The 25,584-nt window shown below is 40.2% G+C and overlaps 3 long non-coding RNA genes across 3 annotated transcripts in view; 2 read left to right on the top strand and 1 right to left on the bottom strand.

Moving 5' to 3' along the window:
- LOC307206592 overlaps window positions 1-25,584 on the bottom strand; it is a 56,278-nt gene that overhangs the window by 13,980 nt on the left and 16,714 nt on the right. The window lies entirely within an intron of this gene.
- On the top strand, window positions 1,529-5,554 carry LOC307206660. Its single transcript, XR_013834467.1, has 2 exons — window positions 1,529-3,152; window positions 3,195-5,554. It is a non-coding gene; the product is annotated as an uncharacterized lncRNA (long non-coding RNA).
- Window positions 15,616-18,325, top strand: LOC307206556. Its single transcript, XR_013834334.1, has 3 exons — window positions 15,616-15,738; window positions 16,550-16,677; window positions 18,002-18,325. It is a non-coding gene; the product is annotated as an uncharacterized lncRNA (long non-coding RNA).

Here is a 25,584-nt window from a genome sequence, read left to right as displayed (position 1 = left end):
TCTAGCCCAAATTGGTTACTTTGAAACTATGAATTAACAGTGAAAGCAATGTTCTTACAACAGGCTCTCACGTCCGCTTTTTAGTGCCATACCAAATGCTTAAGGTGTCCATAACTCACAAAGGCAGCCACTCCTCAAGATAGCCAACCAAGAACCTTTTCTTCCTCTACCACAAATGTGTGGCTTCTGAGGGTCAGCTGAGGCAAGCTTTTATTCTTCCTAGGTGCAGGCAGCCAAAAACACCCTCACTTATTCTGTGTGGTAATGTTAAAATGCTTTTTACTTGCTGAGTATTTGATGTTGCCATACATACTTTGCATGTTGATGGGGCAAAGCAGGATAAGGAGCATTCAAGCCTTATCTGATTTGGCATGGTGCCCCAACACAACCAAGAGCTTTTCAACAGCTTGTGGTAGATTAGGAAGACCTTTATGTATGCAGCCTTTGAAAATTCCACACTACTGGTTCTGCTATCACCTATTGACTAGGTTTTAGTCCTCACAAGTACAGGAGCAGAGCTTATGAGAAAAGCAGGGTGAACACCCTGGAGGGAATATTCAGCAAGAGCAGCCTGCAGCTCCGTTCCCATTCAGAGATGTATTGTACACTGCAATTTCTAAGGTTACCATTGATATACATGTACTTGGGGAAAGAATATGCATCTTCACCCTTAATTCTAAGTCTACAATGTCCACTGGGCTTTATGAACATCTGAAAAAACAATTATTCATTACATCCCCACAACACATATTTCAATGATACTGATTTTTTTTTAAAAAAAACTTGTCATCATGCCCATGCAACATTCATTTTATGTTTCCTCACAGCCAGTTTAGACAATCATATTTATTAATATATGATAAAATCAGCAATGTAAGATAACACAATGAGGACAGATGAACCACCACATTCACAGCTCGTTCAACCCTTTGCCTCTCTTGCAACCCCATAAACATAGCAGGACAACAAATAAGCATTCATTTGCATATATCTTTGACAGATTCCTAGGATCTAACCTTTTTCGGATATTAAGACTTGCAGGGAGCAGATGTATATGTATGCATAAGAGCCAACTCCTAAGGGCCATGGGGACTTTAGGCCCCACAATAAAATAATTTGTGGTTGAGGCATACATTCATTGCCCCAACCATGTACACAAAATTCCCAAGTAAGCAAGTGTGTGGACCAGCCCACAACAGTCTATTATTCTGTCAATAGAAGCAAGTTTATTGAGGGGGAAATATTATCAATTGCTAACTATCAGGTCAACACATACAATTGAGATCCAATTCTAGCTTTACCTTTCCAGTTTGAAAGCTGCCTCAGCATGGTCTGTTCCCCCCCAGTTCTATTATGTGTGAAACACTGTGGGACAGCAGGGGCTAAAATGGTTGCCTCCAGTGCTACTGATACTGATACCAGGGCGGCCAGTTCACAACTCAGAATGCCTTGAAGGTTGCTTTTTGCTGGGTGTGAAGGAGGAAAGACACTCTCCTCTCTAATATAAATGCCATCATGAAAAGGCACTGGGCAGTGAAAGGGGGGGGGAGGAGGGATGACTTGGCCGTTGGCTGAGGGTGCTGTCACCTTGTGTGAGCTGTGCAAAATGTGATGGCGGTGGCCTGTATCGTGCCCTATGGATCACAGTGTTCACCTATGAACTAGACAATGCTGAAGGCGTTTCCATGCTGCAAAAGTCATGCTTGAATTACTGTCTTTTTGACTGCTGAAAAGGCCTTAGGAACTTTTTCATCCAAAGGGGTAGCTGTGTTAGCTGTTAGCAAAAACAACAGAGTCTTGTGGTACTTTACAAACTAGCTAATTTATTAAAGCACAAGCTTTCATGGACTAGAATCAACAAAAGCTTATGCCCACGATATATTTATTTGCTCTTGAGGTGCCACAAGGGTCTTTTGTTGTTTTATCTAGCAATTCTACACTCACATTAGTGAAGATAGGTCAATATATATCAACTAAAGATCCAGAAAACGTTTGGGGTTTTAGTAGAAGTCCTGCATCTATTGCCTTAACAGTGCAAAAGAGAACGCATATTTCTCTTCTTCTAGAGATACTTTGCAGGTGGCTTAGCACTCAGTGCCCTTCTGTGTTTACTCTGCAAGGGACAGTAGTGTCCCAAGCTTAACCAGATTATTAAAGGAGTCCTATTGTTTATGGAAGGAAAGTTGGTGGCAAATATCTCCAGTCCTGAAACTGCTTACTCTGAGAGAGTCCCTCCAGCTTTAACTGGGAAGTACATGGTTTGATAGTGAAACCAATCATTTACATCTGTTGAATATTGATCGGTCACTCTCAAAAGATCTGGAGGTGTGACTCTCTTTTGATAAGCCCTAAAAAGAGTGGATGCTTATCTGAAGCATCTCCAGTTCTTTTGAGGTTTAACTTTTCTATACCCTTTCCCGACCTCAAAGCTTTTTCCAGTGGAGCTACATTAAATATATTATTTCTCAGAGAGAAAAATGTATACTTTATATAATGTATCTTTATACGATCATATTTTTACAGCTTCTCTAGAAGATTTTAACCAGGATAGGACTCCTTTATTAAAAAAATATTGGCAGATTTCTACTTGAATAAACTTCATATGTAGAAAACTGAATTTGATAAACTTTATGAAGTTTTAGAATTTGAAGTTTCAATTCCTTCTGGAGTGTTCTGTTGTCAGTATTATACATATATAGATATAAAATTAATTTTCAATATTAAATTGGTTACATTTTTTTAGACTTTATGTTCTGAACAAAAGTTGGCTTTTGGGGCATGGGGGCATTAGACAAAGGAAATTAAATTAAATTTCTAGTTTTTCAATAGTAAAGTGACTTGTGTCACTTTATCTGTTTCTAAGGTCTCTGAATGTATGGGGATTCCCTGATTTTAGCCTACCCCAAACCAGCAGGAAGTATTTCAAATATCTCCACCAAAATTAACTGTGCTGAATAAAGGGGTTCACAGACTATATCTGTGAACCTGCCTGACAATGTATTTTCTCATTTATGGTCTGATATTTAATCCATCATATTTCCATTTTCCTTGGAATTGAAACAGGGAGGAAGCTCATAAATGAAACCACACATTTCCCCCCCGCTCAGGCTGCAACTATCAATTTATGAATGTGGCAAGCTAAATTTATGAATGTGGCAATCAATTTATGAATGTGGCAAGCTAAACTTTCTGAGTAATCAATAGTCAACTTTTCATTGCTACACTGTATATACCAGAATATACCTGAAATATGTGTGTGTGTGTGTGTGTGTGTGTGTGTGTGTAAAATCTGGTTCCATCCTACATGCTATCATTTTATGACTGGTGTCAACATGACAATGCCAAACAAAATACACCATGCAAGGCACAGTACCAGAAATATCATTAATGTCGGATAGCTTAGTTACTCTTTATTACAGTCAAAGACCAGACAACAGAAATAACAATAATAACAGCACCAGGGGACAGAAGCAGTAGATGCAATCCAAAGTTTCATATATACTTATTTACATTAAAAGTAGCGCTCCATAAGTCTATGATGCAGAGTCTAAAATCAGTATTCATCAGCTGGCTTGGCTGTCAGATCATGTGACCATCTTTACATGCTGGACAGTATCCAGACTTGGTTTCTGAAGAGAAAAGCTGCTTCCATCCATGGGAGGCTTCTGATTCAGCAGAGGAATCCCACCAATGGAAAAGCAATTCCAGAATATGATTTTGCTGGTTCTCCCTTCCCCTGCAGTCCCCTTTGCCCCCTCAGATCTACTCTGGAAGGTTGGAGGACTCTCTGGAACAGCATGAGAGATGACACTGAAATGGCAGGGGGATGGGAAAATTGGCCAAAAACAGATGCCTCTCATCTCTTCCGCTGGCAAGAACATCCTGAGTGAAACCTGGTTCAGTGGATGCCACCACTGGTGGGAGAAAACTCTGGATCCAACCCATTGTCCCTCTTTCAATATCACTGTGTACTCTATGTTTCAATATAACAGCCAAGACAGTACAAAGAGCATTTGTTGGCCAATGTTTGCATCTTCGTGTGGCTGCGTACACATCCCTATTGGAATTGGTCCAAAATCCATTACAATCCTGGATTTTCCAGCGTGTTTGCGAGGTCTGCAATTACACTGCCAGTCTTTGAGATTTTTTCACCCTGCCTTGCAAGGCAAACTTAAGTCAGGTGGGCACTAGCATGCACATCATTTTTTTTTACTCCTTGTTTTTGTATTGGGAGGTAATTATTGTCCTGCTGCAAAGTAGCTTTAAGTCTGTCTCCAAACAATTCATAGAGGTAATTCACCTCTGAAAGAGACTCTATGAGGGAGGTCATGGAAAGCCTAAGTGTAATGTGGAGGTCCGAAGTGGTACATAAGGGGTCCCTGAGTGCTCAGTTGTGTCCAATGTGATGCTAAAACCATTTCCGTTTTCAACAACAGATGCCTATGCCATATCACAATTAGCTTTTGAAAGTCCCCTTCATTTCAAAAGTGACTTGCCATAAAACACTGGAGGCTGCTACCTGAGAAACACAAGCCCAAAGCCTTCTTGGGGGCATGGAACTAGTTGCGCTGTGCTTTGGATCCTGGCCAATGTAAACAGCTGGCAACTAATAAAGGATAAATCTAATTCTCCCCCAGAATGAATCCTGCAAAAAACATAATGCATGAACAAACCTCTTCTTTCTTTTGTTTTGCTCAGACCTGTATTGGAAAAGACACTGTCCTGGTCTGTCACTTTCTAGTGGCCTTTAAAAACACAGAAACATGTTACATTGTAAATGGATTCCTTTCTGAGTGAATGCTAATAAAGGGACAAAGTCCCTTTATTAAGGGTATCCAGCATCAAAGAAATACATGTCGATTGTATTCACCAAAGTCTCTGATGGCTGTTTAGAAGCTTACTTTTGAAAACCAACAAAATAGACAAAACAAATAAAAAAACATAAAAATACAATTGAATTGCCTTTGAACGTAGGAGATGACTGTCTCCACACAGATAAAATTGCTTCTTAAAATGTGTATGTTTTGTATTCTTTTTTTCTAGTAGGAAAAGAACTGACTTGAACTCTTGGTGTTTTTTTCTTAGTGTTGTGTGTTGCTTTTGTGTGTAATAATATTTGAATGTAATGACAGCAGTGCCAATTTGCCAAAGATGTCAAACACTTTGTTTTGTTTAATTTTGTTTTGGGTTTTGGGAAGTTTTTGTTTGATTTTCTTTTTTTAGCTGGGTGGGTGTTTAAGGTGTGGGTCAAAGGGAGGGGTGTTTGGGGAATAAGTTGATTTCTTTTTGCTTTGGTTCTCAATTTTCTTGTCAATACTGGACTGTGATTTTTATTCTAAGTTAAATGGTTGACTGCAAACATTTTATTTTAGATTAGTTGAAGAAACATGCAATAAGATTGGCGTAGTTTCAATATCTGTGTGTCTTTTCATGAGAGTGACTGTTACTTGTGGACATTTTGATTTTATGTAACCTTTATGTGAGATAATTATTTGTAAATATTTACCATAATTTTATTGGTTCCAAAAATAAAAATAATTTTTTTAAGTTCAAAGGATATAATGTTGCTTTTCTTCCAGAGAAGAGTGAAATGGGTTGACAGCAAAGAAATAAAAAACTCTTGATATTAGCTGAACCACTGGATTCTAAATAATCTCTCAGGGCAAATGTACCCTTCAAGTAAATATATATGTAAAGATATATTGTTGCATTTCCATTAAGGTAAGAATGCCAGCCACTGCCAACACCACTCATTTGCAATATACTTTCAGTAGCAACTTGCATTTTGGTTTGGTGGCTGAATTCCACTTCCTAACAATGATGGCTGGTCCATTAGGGCTAATGGGGCACTGTCCCACCAACCGCAGTCAGTTCTCAATGGTGGACCTATATTTTTGGAGCTTGAACTGTCACGGGGCCCCTTCGCAACAGCATCAAGGTCTGTGTAACCACTGTTATCTTCTTCAGTGGGGTTGTTCCATGACAGATCACCACACCTTTACAACATCTGTGCTACTGACTCTCAAACTTTGGGCTTGTTGAAATATATACAATAACAAATAAACCAGTTTGAGTTTGTGCCACTCAAATTGGGTCTGCTAGGCAATGTGAGCTAAAGTTGCTTCTGGGGTCCCTGCACAATTTGGACCCCTTATCTTCCAGACCAAATCCCAAAGAAGGAAAGCAGACTGTATAGTCCAGGAGGCCCCAAAGAGACTAATATCCAGTCTCCTAGATGGCATACAAGTCACCTTGGAGCAATTTCTCCAGAAGTTCCACTAGCTGAACCTGTAATTAATATTAAATTGACTTTAAAATAAAACATATGTTATTACACAAAATCTTTAGTTAATGAAAAAATTAATTATTTATTATCAGTGAATTATGAATAATCAGATTATTTAGAGTTGACTGCCTTCAAAGTAAGGGTGGGGGAGCAATATTACACATTACTGGTCTTTTCCCCAGCAGTTTCGTCACACTTTCCCAGTGTAAAGGAAAATTTAGCAACCTGTGCTTCTCTCATAAATTAACTGTACATATAATGTGCCAGAAGGGTACCCTTTACATTTATTTATGAATGGAAAGGGTGCCCCTTATACCACTTTGCTTCCAGTTTATCCATCCACATCATTTTTAGTTATAAAAGGATGAAATCCACATGGCATCTCTGCTTCATAAACCTCACTGGTTTATGGAGCAGAGTTATGCAAGAGCAGAACCTTTTCTTTCTGCAGTACTAGTTACAGATAGGTAGCCATGTTGGTCTGCCATAGTCAAAACAAAATAAAAAAAATTTCTTCCAGTAGCACCTTAAAGACCAACTAAGTTAGTTCTTGGTATGAGCTTTCGTGTGCATGCACAGTGTATCTGAAGAAGTGTGCATGCACACGAAAGCTCATACCAAGTACTAACCTAGTTGGTCTTTAAGGTGCTACTGGAAGAATTTTTTTTTTATTTTGTTTCTGCAGTACTGTTTCCATTTGCACAGGGTTTTCAACAGAGCAGGTCCAGGTGAACTGTGTCCAAAAACGTTTGATGAAAATATATGCTTAGACATTTACATATAAGGCAACATTACATATAATTTCAACCTTTGCATGTGTTTGTCAGATAGGCAACAAATCCTCCTCCCCTTTACTTAAGATTCTCACTGCTGCCCCCTTGTACTTGCAGGATCCCACCATCCAGTTGTGGAGCTGGATCACTAAATGGCTGCTCAGCCATGGGTGGTACTACAAATATAAAATTGTTTACTGGTTAAAGTTGAAAGCACACAAGGCGGGGGAGATGGAGGTTAGAGAAAAGGCAGAAGTGAAGCAAAGCTGCAGGACCACCCCCTAGCCAAAGGGAACACTTTAGCAAGGTTGTTTACAACTTGACTGGAGACAAATTAGGAACATCTTAAAGACTCCAATTGGTGTCAAACAGGTTTGATAATCAACATATTAAACAGTAACAACAACAACAACAACTTGATGCGTATGCATTTTGGATATTGTTGTGTAACCACAGATAAAAAACCCAGCACTGGAAACAGAGTGAGTGCATAATAATTGCCAGTGTGACCATAGCTTGAACTGGACATTATGCTAAGGTTACCAGATTTTTTTCAGTGAATCTGGGGACACTTTTCAACTTCAGTGGATTTTGTATGGGGACTAATTTGTAAATCCAGGGACTGTCCCCAGGAAACAGGGACATCTGGTTACCTTACATTATGCCCACTAGTTGTATATTAAAGGTACACGTGAAAAACTGTCCACTGGCTATCAAAGTAGGCTCACATTGTGTCCAAATCACCTCCGAGTGCTTTCACAACACATTCTCCACTGTGCTGATCCTGACCAGTTCGCAAATTAGTAGGAAGCTAATGGGAAAGATTACAAAAACCTCATCACACAGCACTTCATGCCAGCCAGGGTTCATTCATTTGATCGAATGCACCAGGAAAATACCCTCCTGTATACACGCCACCACTTCGCCACATTATGGAGCCTTGGCTGAAATGGGACATGGAGGGTGATTGAAATGGTGCTACTAGATCTGAAATATCAAAACTTTCAATAATTCAACAACTGGAAAGCTTAAAAAAATCTGTGAAATCAATCAGATAAATTATGTATTATCTACCAAAGCCAATAATTCATTGTCACATCCTCACAGAGTAGCAACCAGTTAAGTATAACTACACTGATGCTCTCCTATTTTGGGAAACAAGCAAGACAGAGAAAACTGCCTACATTAAATCCCTTCCTTCTCATGATCAACCCCTAAAATGAGATTTATCATACCCTAACAAACTGAGACACAGAGAGATAATTTTCAGGTCCTGATATGAAGAGCTGCATCATACTGAAAGCTCTGCAGGTAATTGAGATTCCCATTTCTGACTATAATTTTTATACTTCAGATATATTTCTGTCAAGCAAATGTATGAGTGGAGATGTCTACTGGTTCTGCTTTGTTCAGTCTGCTTCCTCTCCTAATAATAAAAAACCCCTCCCTAGCACTTGATTTGAATTGCCTTTTTAGAGCAGTTGGAGGTATCACATCTGATTAAAATACCCTGTAATGTTTCTGCCTGAGGTATGGAGGCCATTTCCCTCCCTTTGGCGTTCAAACCCAGGCTGGTCTATTCCTCACTAGATGCCCTTCTAACATGCAAATAGGGAAGTTTTCTTACAAATGGATATTGGGCATTGTCATTCAAAGTGTGCATAAATATGAAACTGTAAAGGAAAAAAGAACATTCGTACTTCAAACTCTATAATCAAAGGAAATACAAACCAATGAAAACTAAAAGGCAAGTAAGAACATTGCTGTTAACTGGACTGGACACTTTTTAGAAATAATCACATTTTCAAACTGCAGACCAAAAGCTGGAAGGCTAGACCAAAAAAATAAATGAAATAAAAATCAATATTCTACTCCCCATCTCATGATAAACATCGTATCGGTTTGGAGATAGCTTCTTATAATGACCGCTCCCCGCTTAAAACGGGGGGCGCCCTTTGCATGGACGCGCGCAGCCCCTAGATCTGGAGGGGCTCCAGCAGCATAGGCTTGGCTTTGCCTCCCTCAGGTGGGATACCTAGAGGTCTCCGCCTACCACAGTCAATTGTCCAATCCCACCTGGGGGAGGTGTTGCCAAGGAGACCAGGCCAGGTAGGGGAGGGATTACCTGCCCACACAAGAGAGGGAGGATCTTACCTGGGAATCCTCACTTGGCTCCAGAGCTTCTCCCACCCTACCCACCCTCAGTTAATGTCTTATTTTGCAGGTTAATTTTCTTCACAGGTTTTGCAGGTTAACTTTTCTTCACAGGTATGCGGGCGCTGCTATGTTAAGGTCGCTGTTAAAGGGCTGGAAAGGAATTTCCCTGCATTGGCAGGTTTCGCCTTTCCCGTAGCAAAACGTCACAACATTGGCGGTATCAGGCCTTGGGCGGAATCTTTTAGTCCATCTTCCTCTTTGCAGCGATGATACCAGGGTTCCCCGTTAAAGGGCTTTCTGAAGGTAGGCTTTGACCGTACGCCGAAAGGTCATCATTGCTCTCCCCGGCGACGGCGGCGTAACGGGGGCGGCTATCTCTGCTTGAACATATGTTCTCCAGAGCTGGCCCATCCCCCCCCACACACTGGATAACCCTGATGCTCCCTAGGTCCCCGGCTGGGGACTGGGGAGGGATAACGCCCAATGTCTGAGCCAAGGTCTACCCACATTTGAAATTTAATAAAGTTGTGGCCAATTTAATCCCCTAGCACGTTGTCTTGAGTCGTTATTCCACATGACAGGGGGGACCGCGCGGGATCTGGGGACACCGCCTATCCACGCAAAACTGTCCAGAGCTTGTTAAAAACCTGGTGCAAATGTCAGGCTTAGCTGAGATTATTTCAAAGTGAAACTAAATTTATCAGAAATTCTCCTAGCTACATCCTAGCCCAACAATTCACTCAGGCTTGTTGCGTTCATCCAGATGATGCAACTGGCAGGCAACATGTCAACTAGGGACTCAGCTACACAGCTGCAAATAAAACGTTTAAATGTGTTATAATGTGCCATATACAAATGTGACACTATGCAAAATTCAATGTATTTTTCAAAACTTTTTTAAAAGGCATTTTTATATGTGTGTAGATTCCTCCTATGACATGTTGACCTGCTGAACACAAAGTTCTGAACCATCATATTCATTAGACAGAGGGAATTAAGGCCTCATAAACAACATTAACTGATGAAAAATCAACAGACACCTGAATCATTATTTTTTCCACAAACTGTCACACATTGGACTGGAAGTGTCCTTGCACTGTGAGTCTTACTAGTATTAAAAATATAACGCTTCCATTCTGCAAAATAGGAATCCTGTTTTCCTCACCCCTTGGTGACATCAATTTGACATACACATCTCCACACTGGCAATTTCCCAAAGTTTGCTGAACCAGAGAGGTATAGTAGGAGCTTTATTGCTCTTCTTCTGGATATTATGCTCATAGACTAATATCTATGCCTAAACCTGCCTCTGACCAACTATCATTCCCATGCTGTCTTTTGTTAATGCAGATACACAGAATATCGTTAAAACCAGGTGCCTTGACTCATCTGCCATGCTAAAAACCAATGCCTCAAAAGGCATGAGACCTCTAGGTTCTTGCTCCTGAACCTTCCTCTTGGAAACAAAGAACAGGATCTGATGGATATTAAGCCAGTTGACTTGGACATTGGCAAATTTAATCTCTCAGTTGTTCATCTGTAGGTGGGATTAACCAGGATTGCCATACTTTCCATGTGATAGATGAATGCATTAAGGAGTTATGCTGGAAGGAACATTAGTGGAAAGTTTGTGTCCACATAGGAGCATCCACTGATTGTGACAGTTCTATCTTCACTCAGGGCTTGTCTATTGCCTGCTATCGGATAAATTAATTGACACAACTGAAAAGCTTCATAACTCAGAATATTTAAACTGTTTTAGAATGTTTTTCATTTATTTATTTCATAAAATTTCTACACCCCTTGATTGTAAAAAAACCCCTCAAAGTAGTTTACACACACAAAAAAAGCTTTTGCTTGGTTTTTGCTTTTAAATTGTGTATCTGTTTGCTACTTTGAAAGGAAATATGGGCTATAAATTCAATAAACAAAAATTCAGTAACTAATAATAGTTCCCCCCCCCAGATGTGGAATTCACCAACATCATGAATTGTCCTTTTGTATAGTAAATCACAATGAAGTCTGGTCTGTTTATTCTGAAAAAATAACATTGCTAATAGAAGCCTGCCATTTCCCAAGTACATCTTAAGCACATGCATGCACACACGTTGAACATTACCCTGATCATGTTTTAAACCCACTTTTTGAAACCCACCTCCTAGGAGCTGCTTCACATCTGCTTTATCAAGACCATTCAAACTGCCAACAGTCGTCAGAAAAGGTCAACTATTTGATTTCGGCATTTAAAAAATACTTGCGCAAATTGGCTTGGATCACAGTAGACAGCAGGCTTCATCAGCCATTATTTCTGATCAATGCAAATAAGATGGATGTCACTCAAGAGAGAGGCATTGAAAACAAGCAGTATAATCCTCTGAAAGGAGTGTGTGGAGGGGAGAGGGAAATGAACATGGTATTGATTAGCATCTAATCCAGTGTTTCCCAAGCTTCTGAAAACTGGAGGTATACTTCACTTTCATATCCCAAAAGGTTTACATTGAGCATGTGAAAAAGTAAAAATTATCTTTCTACAGAGGAAGCCACCCCCTGGTGTCTCTGCATGAGTCCCTGCCCTGATAGGAAAAAAGGCGAGCTCAGAGGTAACTAATGCAGAGATACAAAAAACAGCTCTGAGGGATGGAAAGAAATTGTGCTGCATCTCTGCTTCAGGTGTGATTGGTTCATTCAGCTGCCCTAAATGCAAAGACACAGCAGAATTAGCCACATACAGAGAGAAGAGACAAGCTGTAAGGAGACACTCCCAGAACCAACTCTGGGCCCCATCTTCCTTCATGTGTGGGTGCTATGGTCCTCCCAGCAGCCATTAGTTAAACAGATTTATTTTTAACATCCCTTCAACATATCTCTCATCACATGCTTGTATGCCCAAGGACATGGGGTGGCCAGCATAGTGTAATGGTTAGGGTGTTGGACTAAGACAAGGAAGACTCAAGCTCAAATCTCCGCTTGGCCTCTGGCCAATCATACTCTTGCAGCCTGGACAACTTCAAACTGCTAATTAACGATTATGATTATTTTATTAAATTTACATTAAAATTTTTACAAAGAGAAATACAAAACAACATTTAAAAGTAAAAAATACAGTAATTTAAACAATGAAAATTGATAAATCAAAATTTTCTTTCTGCTGAAAGAAAATGGAAGAGACATCATATAGGTTGTCTTGAGCTCCTTGAAAAAAAGGTTGAATAGGATACGTATACATAACTAACCATTCAAAAGTGTGTTTGACATATTTGTTCTGAAACACACACCTCCCCACCACAGTCTATTTGCATGTTACCCTCCTTCAGAGGAGCAACGTCTTCTCTCAAGAGATGGGTTGGTTCAGCCAGTCTTCCCCATTTTGCAATTTGGATAGCAATGAAACCAGCATTAGATTGACTTCTCTATGTGTGGTCTTTCCATTTATTCTGTTGATATTAACAATGCCTCTTGCTTATTCACTGATAGTACAGTAGAGTATATAAAGCAATAATGCATATTGATCAGACTGTACTGAACACCAATTATTCATTTTAAGGAGAGCCCTTCTGGAAAATGCATTCTTGCCAAAGGTACATTGGGAGAAGGAATTGTGTGACAATGCAGTGAGCTGCTACAAACACTGTGTGCAAGAAAACAGTTATTGAGCTTTAACTAATTCCATGATCCTGCTCATAAAAAGCTGGGTAGAAAGATGGTTCCAAATCCAGAAACACCAGCTGAACATAAAGCTTGAAATGCCACAAAGAGCTGAAAATGTCTATAAATCCTTCATTTAAATGTGACATGTCTGCTAGGAGAGAGTAACCCAGAGAGCAACTGAAAGCTATCACCAGGCATTTGAAATGAATTTTGGCCAATATTTCAGTGTAGAGTGGATGGTTTTCATCACAAAACATGAGACAGATACTGTATAAGAGCAAATGCATAATTTTATAAATAGGTTGCAACAAAATTCTTTTAAGCATGGAAATGTGAGTCTAATTATGTGGTTCTAACTCCAATATTGCACCAAAATTCCAATCAGTCTAATTCAATTCTGAAATTAAGCCTTCTACACTTCTGTCAAGCCTTCTACTGATGCTTCCATCACCAGTGCTTTTTTTCTTTAAAAATGTTTAGGGGTACTCTCATTTTGACTCAAGAAAATCACCATTTTATAGTTCAAATCGGCAAAAATAAATACAGTAAATGGACAAAAGTACAAAGATTTACAAAATGTTTAGGGGTATGTGTAGCCCTGCGTCCCCCCAGAAAAAAGCACTGTCCATCATCACAAACATTCTGAATGCAGTCACATTTACTTTTCAAATAATTTCTATACAACTGGACATAGTGACCCAGGAATACAAATGTTTTAAAATTGTCTGCAGAGCTCTTAGGACGATACGATATGATACGATATGATAATCTTTATTGTCATTGTCCCATACAGAACAACGAAATTGGAAAAATCTACACCAGACTTCAAAAACCAACATGCCTGCTATCCCAGCTATCCCAGCCTGGTTAACCCCCCAAAAACTCTGATAGCCCATAATTAAATACAATATACTCCCATAGATACTACCTTACACTGCGTTTAAAACCAAAATCGCATTTGGATAGAAATTGCTTTTCAGGTTACCAGGTTAGTTTTCAGGTTACCAGGTTAGTCCTAGTCTTTATAACTCTGTACCTTCTTCCAGAAGGCAGAAGCTGAAAGAGATCATTTCCAGGGTGCGCACTATCCTGCACTATCTCTGCAGCTTTCTTATGGCACCTGGAAGCATAGATTCCTCAAACCACGCAACTTATTCTATCCAGACTCAGAGTCTAAACAAAATGGAACCATTGAGAAAAGCAGCAAAAAAAATGTGGTCAAAATAGTCAAAAGATTCAGTTCAAATGTGGCCTCTCTCTACTTTAAGGCTGGGAAAACAAAATCATTATCTTAATATTATCTTTAGCAGGTGACTGGTGTGACCTCTACCCTAGACAATTTTTTATTTCTATTTCTATCCAGTGCTAGACTCTTTGAAATTAATAAACATTACTAACTTAGGTCCATTGATTTCAATGGATTTACTCTGAGTAGTTTGTTGGATTCAACCCCATGTGCGCAATGCAGCCCTCGCTGCAGTAATGCTGGCAAACAGAGGAGATACATTTACCGTAGACTGCATCATTAATGCTCAGTGTGTTAAGTGGCCTTTAAATTAAACTAAGTTAAATAAACCCTTCTTTAATTTCCTAGTGAATCTTTTTCATTAACAGACACATTAAGGCTGAGCTCATTTACATATAGCTTATGCAAGCACATGATTCTGGAATGTCCAATTAATGAGACATAATCTGACTTGGAATGGGCAAGTGGAACAAGGGGTTGTGTTGAGTTGTGTAGACACCATGTCTGTCTCCAAAGGAGCACTGTGGCTCCAAGTCCTATGCAAATTGGGTGAAAAGAAATAATGTGATAACTGAGTAGTCCAAGACTAATGACCCAGCTATAGAAACAAGTAATCCATTCCAGCATGTCGGAGCCTGCCGTTACAAGTGGCACTTCTTTAGGGTAAAATAAAGACCCAGAAAGCCAGTAATAAGAGAGAGCAGCTCATTCAGACGACTTCTCCTCTCCGGTAACTTTTTTTTGTCCTTTGTTCTGTCCAGCCGCATGGCCGTTTGCCAATCTCATGTTACCTCATCCGGTCAAGTTTTTATTACCCTTTTACCATATAAGGTAATCATTGCCCAGAGGAATGTCAGGGGGCACCCTGCAGTTTTTACAAGCCTCTGCCTTGCCTGTATGACTCCCACACCAGCAGTTGAAGAAAAAACAAGCAGATCAACAGCACACATTTGTTTGAACAAAGTAGGGACAGACAAAGAAACTCGCCAGGTGGGTGTATCAAATTTTGCACAAATTCATATATTGAAAGTAAACATGTAAGTAATGCTTAGAAACTCAATCAAAATGTGAGAGATCTCCATGATTTGGTTTGGGATCCAATGAGGTTATCCTGATAGGGCCCAGATCAGAACCAAACCAGTTTTGGCCAGGAACCAAATCAGGGGCCTTGTCTAGTCCTAATGTTTAATTAGAAAGGGGGCGGGGAGACATACAGGCAGAGACTCTTGCCCGCATCATCTCAGGGTCATGGGTTCAACCTGGGAGGAAACATCCTCACTGAGACTCCCTCAAAGGCTCAAAACCAGTGGCTCAGTTTAATGGGGAGCCAATGCGTATTCAACCAGGGCAACATGCCCATCAGAGAACATGGCCACAGATGCAAGTACAGTAGTTATAACAGATTTATGAAATAGATTTTACATTACCAATACCTGTGTGGAGAAACAACACCTGTGAATGAGAAACCAAGGCTCAACAGACAACATAGCTAGGATTGTGATGTCACAATGCTTCAACATGATGGTGCACTTCATTAGAACTTTCCCATGTAATCTCCTGTCAAAAGAGTTTCTCTGTCTCTCATCTGCAAGGGCAATCTAAAGCACTTCACTGGCTGTTAACACGAGGTGAGTCAAAAAAAGGTTAATTTCAAAACTTTCTTCATTTCAGCAGCCTCATTTAAAAGGGGAGAAGCCTGTTGGTTGTTGCTGCCGCCACTGTTAAAATTTAGCAGTTAAACAATTAGGAAAAGGAACACTTTGTGATCTACTGTAAATCACTGAGAGACTTACCAGTAGATCCCAATGTCTACCTTCTGCCCACCAGTATAATTGGCTTCCAAAGTATACAATGAAAGCTAACAGTTTCCACACATACATGGCCTAAATTAGAGTTTGGACAGAGTACTGAAGATGGAATTATCAAATGAGTTAAACAAGTTTAACCCCTCTGGAATCAATGGTCAAGAACATTCAACATTGAATTGCACCCAATGAAGTCATGATGGAGTCAGAGGCTTCTCTTTACTTCCTATATTTGTGAATTCTGATCAATGACTTGAGTCTTCCCAAATTTTACATGCATAAGTGGCTATTTTAAGCCTCACCAAGACAGCATATCCCTGTTTACCATATGACAGATTAATACTTTTATTCCTATTATGCAAAATCATTTCCCCAACCCCCCCAATCCCTGGAAGTCTCTCTTCTTTCTTGTCTCTACGTGCCCAGCATGCCCTAATGACAAAGGTTGATAAATAAAACCAGAAGGCAGGGGACTGTTTGGCTCAGTGACTTGCCCACTTCTGGGAGGAGGGTTTTCAAATCATTGACTAAAAAATAATTCTGATTAGATGACTATAAAAGGTGAAAAGTGTAATAAGTTTAGCATCCCTGCCTGGGAACATCAGAGGCACACAACCTCTTGAATATTGATCAGGTCTGAAAGAAAAGCCAAGGAGAAGAGAGAGCAGGAAAACCAACACTTCTTTGGACAGCGATAACTGCGTCTCACACCCAGGCTTTGTCCATAGGGAACAAGGCAACACAAACCCATTAAAATCAATGGTAAGGCTGACTTCAATGCAACATGCATTCCCCCTTTGATTTACAGCTTAATGTCTCTGACATCCCTCCACTTTCAAAGACAAAATTCTTTTGCATGAGGAACATTGCATTTTACTATAATACCAAAAGGCAACTTTTGCACTTACAACTAGGTGGCTATTGTCAACACCAGATCATTATTCCAGTGGGCGTTCATTCATAGTGATTCCTGGTCAATTAGCACTTGAAACAATAGTGTGTTATTGTAGGTTCCTTAATTTATAGACAATTGGCTATTTAAAAAGGGGTTGCACAACTTCATTGAGATCTGGTAGAGTGTCCTGGTTAAGAGACTAACTAAGAGCTTATCCACACTTCCCTTCACTCTTTCCAGGCCTGGTCCGTGCTTTGAGCTTTAAATCCACAGAAAACACAAACTGACGTTTGCTCTGCTTGAGTGCTAAAGAGTGGGTTTTCACGGGGAAAGCTCAGGGGCAAAAAACAAAACAAAACAAAACACACAATTTTAAGCATGTGCCTGGAAAGAGAACGGCAAAAGGTAAGTGTTGAGTTGTGGGTGAACATATCAGACGGCACAGCAATTCTTCAAACAGCTCTTGTTTATTCACAGGCCAGAACAGAACTGAACTGAAGGGTTCAGCCAACCTGCTTATATAGAGCTCCACTAGAATGCAACAGTAACCATTTTCTGTAACTATCCAATCACTGAATGTCACTTTCGATATCTTATTTGCATATGTGGACCTGAACTATCTACAGTATCCCCCTGCTGGCCCAGGGTGAGAACTTCAGTACATAACAATAAGTATGGTTCAAATCTTGCTTCTGCCATGAAATCACTAGGTGACATTTGAGAAGCTACTTTCTCTAGGCCTGAGCTTCCAATCTGCAATAATTGGTGTGTGTGTGTTAATATTGATTTACCGTACAAGACTGGTTGTACAGATTACAAGTAGATAATATATGTGAAGTGCTTTGAACACTTGAACATGTTATTCAAATGCTATCACTGCTGTTGCTGTGGCTACTACTACTACCAGTGGGGTAGCATGGGAAATTACGGGGCGGTTGCCCAGCGTAGAAAATTGTTAGGGGGTGTAGAATTTCAACACCTGGTGCTGCCTCAATACAGTTGTGCACTTCCGTCACTGGGCTCAGTTGAAAATGGCTTCTCCATGTGAATCAGGAAGTGACATCTCCAGACAACGGAAGGACTCTTATCTCTGTGGCTGCAATGTCCTCGGTGATGCAGACGCCGTTAGGTCATTGAATGTGCATATGTACTCCATCCATTTCCCTCTTTCCCACCCACCCTTCCGCACAGCCCCAGGTGCCGGTAACCCATGCTATGCCACTGACTACTACTGCTATTGACAGCTACTCAGAGGCAGCATAGATGACAGTGGACGGCCCTTACCTTAATGCTTTCCCTGAACTCCCAGAATGATCAAGCTAACTACTCTTCAAAATGCACTCTTGGGCTACATGATCCTTACAACAATCTCATCCAGCAAGGCAATTCTCATGCTGAAGAAGCAAGCACTTCTTTCTCAAATCAGATGTATTTATTTTTTAATCACTAAAGTTTATTGAGCCCTTCGTCAAACAAGATGGCTTGCTTTTTTTTTTTTTTTGCTATAAATAAAATCCACATAGGCACACAGCAGCTTTTTTGGTATCCATGATACCAAACAGCTGAATAGCTGAACCTTGGGTGTGCTGAGAGCTATCACTTCTATGTGATGCAAACATTCCTTAAATTTTCCTCCATGCAATAAGATGTGAGATCTGTATCCCATATGTGTGTGTGTGTAACATGCCATTAAATCATGACTAGAATTAAAGTCTAAATACTGTGTTTCTTCAAGCGAGTCTGCATTTGTTAATACAAAAAGGGAAAAAAATGTATTCTGGTATAAAACCCTTGAGATGGCACTTTTCATTTCCAGCAGGTCATAGGAGACAGCAGGCACTGTTAAATTTGTTCTATTATTCACGCATGTACACAATAAAAAAAATGGCAATACAATTACCTATGCAAAGTCCACGATACTGTGAACTGTCAAAGGAGGCTGGGAGGCAAACTACCAGAATTTAAAACAAAATATTACCATGAAACACACTCGATCTGACACTGCAAAGCCTTTTGATAGTCCTAAACATATTGAATGCCCAGTGGAAATTTAGCTTTTCATTCCGGCCCAAATTTGATTAAGCATGGCAGGAATGGAGAAATCCCTTTTCAGCAGCAGTCTGAGGTCACCATCGCTTTCAGACAGGTGCAGAAATGCAGCTCAGGATGCAATATCTAAGGCATAATATCCAACAATTTCTAATCCAACGCACAACAGACAGCAGGGCTCGTCCAAGTTAGGCTGCTATTAACAACCCAGTCAAAGAGGTGGTGGTCTTAAATATATTGATTTGTTCAGACAAAAGCTCTGTTTGAAACAGTGGGATTTAATTCCAAGTCATTTACAATCTGAGTGGTAGCCATGACCATCATCATCATTTTATTTTGCCTTTCCATAGTTAAAACAATGCTCAAGGCAGCTTACAACATGACAAGATTTACATAATTACCAACATAACAAAAGTCATAAACAATAAATAAAACACATCAAATGGTACACAACCAAATGGAAAACAATTTCCACATAAATCATAAAATCTAAAACAAAACAAAACAACATTAATATCAAAAACAATATAGAATGACATAGATAAAAAATAAAAACAGTATTAAAAAAGGAGCCCTCTCTGTCCAGCAGCAGCAGTCCTTAATGGAGCCTGTCAGGCCCCACCCTAAGCCAGGTGGAGAGAGGCAGGGCACTTATCGATGGTTGAGAAAGGAAGAAAGTTTAGTACTGGAGGACAGAAGAGTCAACAAGAGGATAAGTCAAGGAATTATTGAGCAGTAAACTCATAATCACATGGTTAGAGCAGTTTACAAAGGATCTATTCTTACGCGGCTCTAAGAAAACCAGGTGCTTGCTTACTACTAACCAGCATGGATTCTTAAGAATATGCACACTAGGGCATTTTGCCCTAACCTGATGCTCTACAGCTCTTTTAGACGGTAACCATCAGCCCCTAGACTAGCATGATCAATGGTCATAGGAGCAGAGTCCAAAACATCCAGAGGGCGCCATGTTGAGGAAGGTTGTGTTAGACCATTCCTTATCAAATTGACTTTTCTGGCTTTCTCAAGGTTCAGCCTTTGAGAAAACCCTTCCTTTATTCATCTCCCTGTATTTCAGCCAACTGTCCTTGAACCTGCACTGCCAAAATGAATGAAACTTTTAACAACTTCAAAAGGTTGAGGCTACTGTGGTGGATTTCCTAGGTTGACAGGAATGACCATTGAGATCCCTCCCATCTCTGATTTAATGACTTCCTGTTGCGGAAGCCAAGCCGAAGAGCCTGCAGTCCCTGGGAGACTGTTCAAACATTGGTGGCCACGTTCTTGTAATCTTTTAGTTATCTTTAGAATACATTTTAAAATAAATTGAAGTTAAATACAATGACGGTTGCTATGCTGAACACATTTTATTGGGCTAAGGTTGCAATCTCTCTCACACTTGAGGGAAAATACCACCAAAGCAAATGCAGCTCAAACTTATTAGGATTAACATATACCCATATTTTTTCAGGCATAGACAGGACTAAAAGCAGCTTTGAAAGAGCAATTAAGGCGGGGAAAAGATTTCCAGCATGCACACAAATCCCTTCCACAAAATAGTAGTAAGTCTGGATGCACCCACTGTCCTTATTCCAAAATGTGTCAGGTTCTACAAGAGACTGACACCTACCCAAAGGCAGAAACCCAATCTGTCCCCCTTATCAAGGGGACCTAGATTTTCCATTTCAGGACCTCTCAGTCCAGTTGCTTGGAAGGAGGAGTGTAAATCCCAGCCACATTTCTGCCTGGGGAAGGATTAATTCTTGCCTCTTGCCAATAGAACAGAGGCGCACATATTATGCTGAAAAGTCCTGCTAGAGGACACCGTCAAGACAGCAAAGGACAGAATCCTGGTCTTCTGATTGAACCCCAAGACCAATTCACTTGCCAATTAACACCCTGTTGATAGGAGCAACTGCCTTCCCTGCCACAGGTTTATTTAGCAGGAAGCACATGCTGATGCTGAGATGATTTTCAGTGTGTTATATCACCTTTGCAAGATAATCAATAAAAATTTAAATGAGAAGAAGTTGGTTGGTTCTTTAAATCCCATTAAACTTGAGCACCAATTTATAACCCTCGGCAGAATTAAGTGTTTTTAGAACACCAGTACTGTGTAATAGCATTTGCAAAACACTCGCTGTCCTTTTGTTGATGTGATTAATCATTCCTATGGTATGTTTTGAATATTCCAGTTGCAGGTTTGCAAAACTGTGTAACTCATTTCATAAATTTTGTTCTTGCTGGAGTGGTTCCACAGGCACCCTCATTCTGCCAGGCGAACAATGACGGCTGCTTCTTATTTGCCCTGTTAATTCTGCAGTTGTGAAGACTAGAGACAGTCATACTATGCGGTACTAAATTTATGTATTGCACGAATTTAATCTATTCTTTAATACATCACACACATGATGCTTGCTAATCCAAAATGAATGTAATAAATCTGAAATTTCTAATGTTACTGTGAAATAACGCCATTGATAAAACAGCACTTTGTACGCAACGAAGATTTTCATGTTTTATTGGGGAGGGGGAGAAATATGTAAATACAACAATCAACTCCAACATAACAACTAAAATAACTTTTAATTGTTTTCCCTTCCCTTATATTTTCTGCATGGCTGACTTTGCTTACGGCTTCGTGAAAGGCCAACTCATCAGTTTTAGTTGTTAATCAAGAACAGTAATTGTGTAAGTTATAAACATACAGAACGATACTTTGCTTAATAGGATAACACATCCCAGAAAATGCAAAGTGGTGGAGTTTTTTCATGCTAATAATTTGTAAGGCTTTTATTTGAATAAACAAACTCCCAAAGAGGCATTTGAAATCGAGACATTACGAGTTTTTCCCATGTACATTTATGAAACAGAGGGTGCCCATTCAGAAAAAAAGAAGCTTGTCTTGCAGATCTGAAAAACGGATTCCTTGCTGTGCTCCTTCAGCTTGAAATCTGTCTGGTGCCAAGGAAAATCAGGGAATACCCCTAGCATGAAACTAAAGTAACAACTATGTTATCAGTTTCGGTGCTAAAAGCGTGAGACGCCTCATGTGGGCAACTTGCTGAAGCAAAAGAGATGCTGAATTCTTCTTATACTTCATGACTATGAATGATGGGCTGCATCTCTCTGCTGTTGTGCTTGGGTCATGAATGTGATCCTGCTTAAAGTCAAATGGAAGTGATGCAAGGAAGTGCTTAAGACACATTTATCTCAGCAAAAGTCACATATGTCTCATTCACACTCCTTTTTCTAAAATAACTTTTAATTGTTTTCCCTTCCCTTATAATGATTTTCACCCCACAATCAACCTAACAATGAATCAATCTATGCAAGAAATACATTTTTTTGGACACTACTATAAAAATACAGGATGGGCGCATAGACACCACCTTATACCGTAAACCAACTGACCGACAAACATATCTACATGCCTCTAGCTACCATCCCAAACATACCAAACAGTCCATTGTATATAGCCAGGCACTACGTTACAGCCGCATCTGTTCCAATTCTACAGACAGAGACTCTCACCTAAGAGATCTACAGCAAACCTTTTTAGAACTAAAATACCCAGCAGATGAAGTTAGACAACAGATCAACAGAGCCAGACTGATACCCAGAGAGAACTTGCTGCAAGACAGACCCAAAAAAGAAAATAACAGAACACCTCTAGTCATCACATACAGCTCCCAAGTTAAAACAGTACAACGCATCATCAGAGATCTACAACCTCTCCTGGACAATGACAGTTCTCTTTCTCAAGCTCTGGGAGGAAGACCTTTCATTGCCTACAGACAGCCACCCAATCTTAAACAACTCCTAACCCACAATAATACTACAACCAGACCTAACACGGACACTGGCACCAGAGCCTGCAATAAACCCAGATGCCAACTTTGCTGCCACATACACCCGGACAACACCATTACTGGCCCCAACAACATCACACATACCATCTCGGGACTATTTAATTGCTCATCGTCTAACATTGTGTATGCCATCAAATGCCAACAGTGTCCTTCAGCTCTCTATATTGGACAAACAGGCCAGACCTTACGCCAAAGAATAAACGGACATAAATCGGACATCAGGAATCACAAGACAGAGAAACCAGTAGGAGAACACTTCAATCTCCCAGGACATTCTATACAAGATCTCAAAGTAGCTGTTTTACTACAAAGGAATTTCAGAAATAGACTGGAAAGAGAAGCTGCTGAATTGCAACTTATTACCAAACTTAAAACCATGGAGAGACCTGGTCTGAACAAAGACCTTGGATTCTTATCTCATTATACATGACAAAGCCATTTTTCACCTTCTCACCCCTTGCTTTTTCCTGTAAGACCTATTGCAGTCGTTAAGAGTCGTCAACAGGCTCATCACAGCTATCTACCAATCACCCATTCCCACCACCCTTCTGAGCAATACCCCTCCCCACCTTCTCACTATATAGAAGGGTCTGGAAACTTCTGTTTCAGTGTATCTGAAGAAGTGTACATGCACACGAAAGCTCATACCAAGAACTAACTTAGTTGGTCTTTAAGGTGCTACTGGAAGGAATTTTTTTTGTTTTGACTATGACAGACCAACACGGCTACCTATCTGTAACTTCTTTTTCTGTAATTGAGAAATCAAGGAGGATCATTGATGTTGCTGAGCTTTGACAAGTTCCTTTTGTTTAAGCTCATGATTATTCTAGCTCCCTGAGTTGAATGGATAGCTGGCCATAACCTTAGCCACGTTCACACATAATGCAAAGCCAAAACCATGGCTTATTTTATATATATATATTGTTAAATTTTATTAAATTCAAAAATTTAATTAAAACTTTTAAAAAAAACAAAGTAACCAAGGCTCATCATCATCATATTAGTATACTGCCCTATACCCACAAAATAAATGGAATTCCTGCTCCTCCCAAATAAATGGAATTCCAAAGAGAAAGGGTTTGGCTTAACTCCTTTTTCCTAATCCACTTCAAATGGGAAAAAGTAAAGCTACTGCCTTAGTATGTTTTGAAAGGCAAATCCACCATTCTGGACGCTGGCTGGCCCAGCCTCTCTCAGTACGCTTATGTTGGTGGATTCCCAGCAAAATACAGAGCTTCTTTTCACTCCATCTAAGACCCATCATAATGACAAGCTTATATGCCACCTCTTGGGTTCTGTCTCTTTGTTACAGTCTAGAATTTTCAGTCTCCAGTACAAAGGCAAGGCTCCCAGGCAACATCTGGAAGGTGAGTGTAGTTCTTGACAGGTCACATTGTTCCATGGGACAAATTAAGTGGGCTGCTAAACCTTGGCCATGGCTGAGGGGGCCAAACCCAGCTCAGGCCCTTCTGGGAAGGATTATACACAGAGACACATCCTCCCTTCTTCCTAGTAGCCCACCCTTTAATTTAAAGGATGTTCCTCTATTGCTGTTCCTATCACTCTATCATAAAGGTGAACCAATATTCCTCCAGATGTGGTCAGACATCAACTCCTGTTAGCCCCAATCATGCATGGCCAATGACCAGGGTGAGGGGAACTGGAGTTCATCAACACCTGGCCACAGGTCCCTTAATACTGGGCTAGTGTTTGAAACAACAAAAATGTTAACAAATACAGGTTTGGAAACTTTTGTATTGGTCTAATGGTGACCCCAATTACAATTTCATTATTAACAGTAATGTTCAAATGGAATGCAAGGTTCGGATGGGGTGCTTGAGCACTTAAGTAAAGCCATATACTGGCATCAACTCATAGCCTGACAGAGAATCTACTGAGTTATTAAATGGATTTAAGTGGATGAATTCTGGTGCAGTCTGCTCAGCAATGCATGAAGAAAAGAGTTTGAGGTGTAAAAAATGTCAAATAGCTTTCTCATATGCATTAAACTGTTAATAAAGATAAAATGATCTTTATGTTTTGGGTTTCTAATGTCTCTTTTATGAAAGTAACCAGGAGCTTTGATTCACGATTCGTTGGTTTCCGAACGGTGTGTCATTACTTAGAACACATCAAGAATAACTTGTAGACAAGACACGGAGCCTGGGGGAAAAGCTGGCAAAGTGAGCTGGAATACCTGCAGCTTTTGATACTGTGACTCACCTATTGTGGTTGTTTCTCAGTGGCACCATGGACTGGTGGTCATTTGTGGAGGTAGCAGGAGTGAGGGACAGGAGACAATTTAAGGAATAAGTTACAGTGCCCCCAAGCTGGAGCAGAAAGCAATCACTAGTCACAAAACTGATCCCTATCCATTGGACTGAAGTGGGACTGAGCTATGCTTCAAGGCAAAGGACTGTTCTGTTCTCCCCAACAAAGAAGGACCAAAAATACTCAGTGGTGTAGTGGTAAATTTTGAGGAAGAGGAGCTCATTGTGACAGCCCTCATAGACACGTCTCAAAGGAGAGGACAAAAATGAAGCCAAGGGAAACCTGAGTTCACATCCCAGAATAGCCACGAAGCTCACTGGGTGACCCTGGGCCAATGACTATCTGAGCCTACCCTACCTAACAAAGAGATCATGGGGTGTATTCAACTACGTTTTAGTGAGGGTAGACCCACTGAAATTAATGGACCTAACTTAGTCGTGTTCATTTATTTCAATGGACCTACTCTGAGTAAAGCTCAGTTGACTACCACCTTCTGCGCCTGTCCTCTGGTCCCAAGTTACAATGCTGACAAATACTGCTCCAATAGATGACCCGGTTGGTTCTGCAATGAAAGCAAGCACT

Source organism: Podarcis cretensis, assembly GCF_951804945.1.
Source record: "Podarcis cretensis genome assembly, chromosome: 17".
Taxonomy (NCBI): Eukaryota; Metazoa; Chordata; class Lepidosauria; order Squamata; family Lacertidae; genus Podarcis; species Podarcis cretensis.
The sequence above is the reverse complement of the archived record's forward strand: the minus strand, read 5'-3'. Positions and strand labels throughout refer to the sequence as shown.